General features: G+C 36.2%; 1 pseudogene; it reads left to right on the top strand.

Annotated features, from left to right (window-relative positions):
• The first annotated feature begins 5,732 nt into the window (after nucleotides 1-5,732).
• Nucleotides 5,733-8,167, top strand: LOC102863436 (annotated as a pseudogene).
• Nucleotides 8,168-8,434: the final 267 nt, after the last annotated feature.

Genomic DNA, 8,434 nt, shown 5'->3' with positions numbered 1-8,434 from the left:
AACTCCCTATGGACTATACCCCCAGGGTTACCAATTCAATAATCATTTTAGAATATTATTAGATAATATGTTAGATAGTAATATGTGGATATCAATCAGTATTAGATAGTAGTAATAGGATAATTTAATAACGTCTTCAGAAGATCAAGAGTTGTGTTCTAGCTACTTGCCTTTGGGTGGACAGTACAACTCCTTACTCACAAGGCCAAGAGAGATCCCTAATCAAAGATAAATAAGAAATCAGTGAAAGCGCATTCTTCTTGAAAATTTCACAGCCTTTGAGGAGATCTGTAGTGAAATAAAACGAAGGTACTTTTCTCTTTTAGTTTTATTTCCAAGTTTTAAATAATTTATCTGAATACTAACCCCTTCTACATCATCAAGAGTCTCAGCTTCTTTTGCTACTTTAGAGGTGATCATCACAAGGGGACCTTAAGAAGTGCTCTCTCATTTTTTTTTCTGTTTTATTATATGAAAAATAAACACACCAATTCTGTTAGTAAAAGAAACAAGAAAGCACAAGCATGTTTTAGATCCTGTGAGTTAGGTAAAATGCACTATATTATAACCAAATACTTTGGTTCATTTTTTTAAAGACGTTTTTCTCTACTATCCAATAAAATAGTTTATTCCAACTAAATAGAAAGTTGTGTGTTTTGTATACTATTGTGTCACTCCTTTCATATCACTGTTGTTTGTACAGCACCTCCTTTGTGCTAAGCAGTAAGATGAGGGGATTTACAAATATTAATAAGACATGGCAGGTTTTCTATGTATTCTTTTGCTTAAGATAATCTTAGCTGTAATCTAAGGAATGCAGAACAAAACATGGACTTTTTTCCATTTATACATATAAAGTGCAGGTTTAGGTTAAGGCAGTATAGGTTTATAATCCTTATTGTTTGCTTTTTTATCTCATTTCATTCCTTCATTCTACAAGTAGAAGTTATTGTGAAAATGGATTGATGTAGAGTCATTTATTCTTGCTTGGAGAGTGTGACTGAAGCTGCAGGGTTTTCAGTTCCCTTATAAAAGTGGATCACATATTTGGAAAGCATAACTCTTACCAATGTAAGTGTCACAGGGCTCTTGGTAAGTACAAATGCAGTTTAAATTGATTTTCTAACCACTTTCATTACTGCTATCTTTGCGTGCAACAAGAAGTGTTGGGCATTTGTTTTTACAGAGTGGAAAACATTTAGATCCTTTGCAAGTAAGTGGTTCATTAAAGTTGTGATCACAAGTACAATTACATTTAAATGAGGACGAACATGATCAATTTGGAAGAAATGGTGTCATTATACCAAATTTGAAATATCTGAAAGAGTTAAAAATTCAAGGATTTCCTAATCGAGAAGACCACCATCAAATTCCACTCATATTTTTTACATCATATTTATGCAGCAAGGTCAAACAAATAGTGAGGAGAAATCTCATCTTCAATTTTCTCTACCCTTAGGTAATAATACATGGAGAACTCGTTTACCCTGATTGATCTTCCTGGGCATAAGAGACCTCTCTGGCTTAAATCCCATCTGAAAACTATTTTTCCTCTCCTTTTTTTTATAGAATGCTAACAGTTTTGTATTTTTCCCCTCCTCTATTTCAAAAAGAAAGCAAACAAAATATGACCTACTAATGTGTTTTTCTTGGCTGTTTTGTTTCCTTTCAAAACTATCAATTTGGGCTTGTTTAGTAAGGAACGACGGTCTAAACTTTGTCACTAAAAGCATTTATTCTTTTAAATATACTTGGCTTACAACTGGAGATTGTATCTACATACACGCACACACACAAGAAAAGATTTGGTAAATTGTGCTAATCACTACAATCTTTACATATAATTAGACATTCTACTGTTAAAATTGTGTGAAAAGCTTGACAAGCCAAGAGAATACAGAACAAAGTTAAAACTAGAATGAAACAATTAAGAGTGCCTTATTGTGACTTATGCTTAAAACAAGAAGTTTAAATCATTTGGTAAGGAAGTAAATGGATTTGGGGTGGGGGGGTTCAGCAGTGGACAAAATCCCTGGACCTTACATTTTGTTCCTGCTCCATTTGCTTCTATATCACATGCCTGGTGAAAATTGCTTAACCTTTCATTCCAGGAAAATGAAGTAAAAATTGTTCCTACTTGTCGACTTAAATTTTGAGTGATTTAGAGTCAAAAGTCAAAACTTAGCAAAGATTTGAGGTACATAGACAAGATGGGAAGATACTGAAAAGTAAATCTGGAGCATTCTCTATTAACATTAAAATTCAGCAGTGGCTTCCAGCATGTAATGTCCAGATGGTTACAATGCTCCTGATTGCTTTTGACCTAACAATTAGCACGTGCTGTCTTTGCCTCGGAAAATGATATATGACACTGCAATGAGATGATTTTATCTTAAAATTATCTTAATGCTTAAAATCTATTTAGAGCATAGACTTAGAGTTCTGTTTAGCAAATGAGAAAATGAGGTATAAGTGGGTTACAAGATTTATTCCAGTCAACACTAATGATAGAGACAAGGAAAAAGGGCAGATTTCTGAACTTGAAGTCAATGTTCTCTCTCCTAACCTCTGTAATATAAATCAATTACTCACTCTATCCATTTAAAAAAAAAAATCAGTTGTCCAAATTAAGTGCTTTAGTAACCATTAGCAGTTCTTTGATTTCGAGTTTCATTGAAAGAATTAACCATGTATAAAAAAGTATAGCCTTGTCATGATGAGGCTGTCTTAAAAGGCAAGAATTCTGTTTTATCCTTGCTCTTAAGTATGCTGCTAACCATCTCTGCACCTCACTTTCAGCGTTTATATAAAGAGACAATTCAGTTAGACTTGAATTGACGAAACCATTTTCCAAACATACTGAAAAAGAAGAAAAGGTGTATGTATGTAGAGAAGTATGTACAGCAGGAAGGTTCAGAAAAATCCATGAAATGTCACTTGCTCTATTTCCTTTACTTAATTAACAAACTTTTTAACTTATTTCATGCAAAAAGAATCTAGTTTTTTCCAGAATTACCTACTAACTTAGCAAAGATCACTCTTTTTTATCAAAAACAAGAGGGGAAAATATTCCACCAGATGTTATAAATCAGGTCAAATGAGTGGATTTTCTCTCCCTATTTAAAAGATTTCCAAAGCAGAAGATTGACTAATTACAAGTGTAAAAATACTTTTAGACTGTTGTTGCTTTGTAATTTCAAGTCAGAACTGACCCATGGTTGACCTGTGGGTTTTCAGAGGCCGTAAATCACAAGAGCCAAGACCGCCCATCTTTCTTCCTCAGAGAAGCTGATGGATTGAACCATGTGCCTGAGGGTTAGTAGCACAGTTCTTTACCACTAGGCCATGAGAGTTCCCTTCTTTTTAGATTGATATCGTTATGAACCATAGAGTCACAACTGACCCTTAGCCAACACTCTAGCAGGTTTTTCTGAGGCAGTAAATCACACAGAAGGAAATGATCTTTCTCCCCTAAACAGCTGGTGGATTTGAACTGTGTGCCTTTGCATTGGCAGCACAATTCCTTACCACTAAGCCACCAAAACATTGCTATTGTTTTTTGTTGTTATTATTAGGTGTTGTCAAGTACCACTCAAAATGACCCATGAACAAAAGATCTGAAGCCTGTTCTATCCTGTACCATCCTCTCACTTCCTGACACACAAGAATCCATTGCAGCAGTCACCATGTCAACAACATGCTCAATTAAATATACCAAAAGTATTTCCATATTTTGTTATATCATTATGTATTTTAAACATCAATTTATGGGCAAATAGAAGACTGCATGGTCAGAGGGAATAAAGCTTAGAGAATACTAAAAAGAGGTCAATATGGATTGAAGCTAGCATCAAGAAGACAAAGATTTTCACCACTGGACCAATAGGAAGCACCATGACAGATGGAGAAGAGATTGAAGTTGTTAACAATTACAGCTTGCTCGGCTCCACAATCAACACTCTACAAACAAACAGTCAGGAATTCATTGCACTATGTGAATCATAATAAATTATTGATGATGTTAAATTGGATGGGAATTCCAGAACAATTAATTATGCTTTTATAGAATCTGTACATAAACCAAAAAGCAGTCATTCAAATGGCACAAGAGGATAGGGAAAAAATACTGTAATAGCCATCAAGTTGGAACTGACTATAGTCAATTCCCTAGTGGGTATTTAAGCTGTAAATCCTATGGGAGGAGAGAGTGGATTCGAACCTTTGAGTTGGCATTGAATTCCTTATTTAACAGACCACCAGAGCTCCCTCTGGTGAGTATATGCTGTGATTGCTGTTGTGTACCATTGAGTCAGAATTGACCCATAGCTGACCCTCTGGTGGCTTTTCAGAGGCAGTTAATTGCATAGGAGGAGATTGTCCAGGCTTCTCTCTCAGAGAAGCAGGTGAACTCAAGCTGTTTGGCTTTCGATTTCAGTCTTGCCACTAGGCCACCATAGTTTAAAATCATAGAAAGTGTGCATCAGGGCTGTATCCTTTTCCCACACCTATTCAATTTATACTCTGAGCAAATCATTTGAGAAGCTATACGACAGGAAGAAGAAGGTGACATCAGGAAGAAGACTCATCAACAACCTGAATTGCATAGAAAAAAAACTTTGCTAGCAGAGAGTGAAGAAGACTTGAAGCGCTTGCTGCAAAAGATCAAAGATTAAAGCCTTCAATATAGATTACATCTTAACATTAAGGAGGTAAAAATCCTCATCCCTGGATCAATAGGCAACCTCATGGTAAATGGAGAAAAGATTGAAACTGTCAACTATTTTATTTTACTTGAATCAACAACATCCATGGTAGGAGCGAAAAAGAAATCAACAGACATTACATTTAGAAATCTTCTGTTGAGGATAATATCTTTACAGTGCTAAAGAGCAGTGATGTCCATTTTTTTCTTTTTTTTTTTCCCCCCTAGTTTATTTACAACAATGATGTCCATTTAAAAACTAAGATGTTCCTGATACAAGCCATGATATTTTCAATACCTTCATACCCGTCTGAAAGTTAGATGATGAATAAGGAAGAGAGAAAAAAGAAAAAAAGAAAAAAACAAACCCTGATGCCTTGAGTTGTGGCTTTAATAAAGAGTTTTGAATATAGAATGTAGTGCTAAAAATCTGTCTTGAAAGAAATGTAGCCAGGGTAGCCCTAAAGAAAAGAATGATAAAACTACATACTTCATACTACTTGATACTTATTGTCAAGAGAGGCCAGTTCCTGGAAAAGACAGCATGCTGGGAAAAAGGGAGAGTCAGAAAAAGATAGAAAGACCCTCACTGAGACCGATTAACATACAACAATGAACTTGGACATGATTCAAACTGTAAAGATGGTACAGGATAAGGAAAGGTTTTATCTGTCTCTTACTGAGTCACTATAAGTCATTATTGACTCAGCAGCACCTAATAGTAATAACATAGTAAATTATTCTACATTCTTTTTCTAGCCATTGACTTTGACTTTCACTAGCTTGCAGGATAGGATTAGCAAATGTGAGGTGTTTGTAGCCTACCAAGAGGATCAGATAACTTACTAAAAATGTAAATAAGATAAGTAGCACCTTTTTGGTAGGAACCTACAGCTAAAAGGTGTTTAACATAATGTGCTAATATAGGGGCTGATCAGTTTTGCAATGCACCAGGCTTATATTGAGAGGTTTCAGAGGCAGAAAACAATTTCACTACCATCAAGATATGGTAGTGGAAAGGGTGGGAGAAATGGCAGAGTGGGAAGAGGTAGGAGAAATATAATCGGCAGAACTGAAAGAGCTTTGTAACCTTCACCCAAGTGCAGGGCAAGACCCAGGTCTGTGAGGCTAAGGATCAAAGGGAAGATCTGCCTGAGAAGTTGATCTGGTTGTATTCTGAGTTTTCTTAACCTAAATTGTAACTTGCTGCTTCTCTAATAAGGTCCATTATCATGAACATTGTGTGAGACTTCTGTGTGCTCATTGCAAGGAGTTAGTGAACCTAGCTAATTGGTAAGGAATTGCACTGCCAGCCCAAAGGTATGCAGTTCAAATCCACAGGCTGTTCCACAGAAAGAAGATAGGCAGTCGTCTCCTGTACTATTTACTGCCTATGAAAACCTGCTAGGGGGTCAGCTATGGGTTGGTTATAACTCAACGATACACAATAATAACAACAGTAGTAGAGTAATCAGAACTATGGAAGGTTGATTGGTGTTAAATTGGTAACAGAAGACACAGGAACACAGATGTATGTCTGACCTCACAGGCATTTATTTTTTTCCTGTTGTTGATGGGATTCTTTCCATTTGTGGAGTTAGTGGAGGTCAGACTCTGCTACTTCCATTCCAGCTGCACTGTTTTCACATGGAACAAATTACCTTGTCTGAGAAATCATCCTCACCTTGGAACAGACAAACGAGATTACTTGCATCTCTTTAAAATACAATTCTCCAGTTTAGGGCTTAACTTTACACTGGGTTAGAAATTTTAACATATTGGAAATTTTTCTTTTAATATTTTATAGAGACAGAAGTTAACTCTTTTTTTTTTTATTTTATTATTTTTGTGTGAGTGTACCGTCAAATCAGATCTGACTGGGACTGTCCCTCCATCCCCGGCAGAGCATCTGGTGGATTCGAACTGTGCACCTCTGGAATTGTAGTTGCAGCTCCTTGCCACTAGGCCATCAGAGCTCCCCAGAAGTTAACTTTTATGTTTTGTCAGAGAGGAGAAAAAAATCCTTCCAGTGGGAAAAAAAATGCTCTAAATACTACCAATTATGGTTCTGTTGGACATGAATCCACATTATATATTAAACAATCATCTTATCATTGCTTATAAAATGCTGTTAATTACTTTTAATCTCTTTTTGATGTACTCTTTAATTACTTACATGGGTAAAATTTTAATATTTGTTCATCTTGCATTTGTATGAAAATCATGAGATTTTACTTCATCTATATTGTTAGTCCGCATACCTTCCTTTATCATTTTGAAAAAAAATAAATGAGTTTAAAATAAAGAGCAAGTCCATGTCCAAAAAGAGGAAAAGAAGAAAATGTCAACGTTTTTACCTTAATACTGGGGAGAAGGTCATCACTATTTCTGTCAGCAAGATAAACTCCATGATCACATAGATTATCTGTCGTGAGAATAAGGGCCATTTTCATGATCTTATACCCAGTCCCTCCTGCAGAAAGATCTAGGACTTGAAGCTCTGTAATCACCATCTCCATCTTGAAATTTTTAGCAATGTCTTTTTGATAGTGCTGTTGTTGACACTTACCATCCAAACCAACTCCTGGCTGACCCTTCAGTGAGTTTCCATAGATAGTTAATCACACAGAAGGAGATTGTCCATTTTTCTCCCATGGTGCAACTGGTGACTTTGACCTCACACCTTACGGTTGACAGTGTAACGCATTATCATTAAGCCACAAATGCTTCCTGAATAGGCTTGTTAAAGAAATCCCAGGAGAAAAAAAAAAAGAAATCCCAGGAGATGATGGAGCATGGGCAAGAAGTTTGGAGCCTAGAGAACCTGCAGTCACAACTTGTATCACCTCCCCATGTCTCCAGAAAAGGGGCTTGACCATGTGCTTCCTCACTACTCCCCAGTGGCCCCCTACTACCCTCCGTCTCATAAAGAGGGTCAAGTTTAGGCACGTGTCACCTCAGCACTAAAAGTAGATCCATGAATTTGAAAGACTGGCTGCTCGACAACCAATTGAGTTGCTCAGTATGGAACGGTATGAGCTTCCAGTCCCTTCCTCAGGTAAGAAAAATGATATTACTGCATGGCAAGAATGTGTAAATAATTCTATGGCCCAATTAGAACATCAAGCAGTTCGAATTGAAAATCTAGAACTAATGTCACAGCATGGATGCAATGCCTGGAAAGTATACAATGAAAATCTGGTTCACATTATTGAACATGCTCAAAAAGAGCTCCAGAAATTAAGGAAACATATTCAAGATTTAAACTGGCAGTGAAAGAATATGCAACTAACAGCTGGGTCCAAATTGAGAGAAATGGAGTCAACTTGGGTATCCCTGGTTAGTAAGAATTATGAGATTGAACGGAGTATTGTACAACTAGAAAATGAAATCTATCAAATAAAGCAGCAGCATGGAGAGGCAAACAAAGAAAACATCTGGCAAGACTTCTGGAAAGAAAGATGAACTTTCACAGACTATCAGCCAACTGAGTTCTTCTGAACCATGAAAGACCAACATTTTATGGAAACCATTGGTTTAATGTTTAGAAACCATAGAATGTGAAACTTTTGTATTCTTTCTCTGTACATATTAGCAAAATAAAATCTTTCTGCTTAGTAGTATTTTTGTAGCTTAAAAATAAACAATCTTAAGGCATTCAAGATAAGTATGTCCTTATCTTGGGTCTTATTTTGCATCCAAGCGTTCTTTATGGAAAACTTCACATGTACA

This window comes from Elephantulus edwardii, unplaced genomic scaffold (genome assembly GCF_000299155.1).
Source record: "Elephantulus edwardii isolate Elephantulus edwardi_28Jun2011 unplaced genomic scaffold, EleEdw1.0 scaffold00198, whole genome shotgun sequence".
In the NCBI taxonomy this organism is placed as follows: domain Eukaryota; kingdom Metazoa; phylum Chordata; class Mammalia; order Macroscelidea; family Macroscelididae; genus Elephantulus; species Elephantulus edwardii.
The sequence above is the reverse complement of the archived record's forward strand: the minus strand, read 5'-3'. Positions and strand labels throughout refer to the sequence as shown.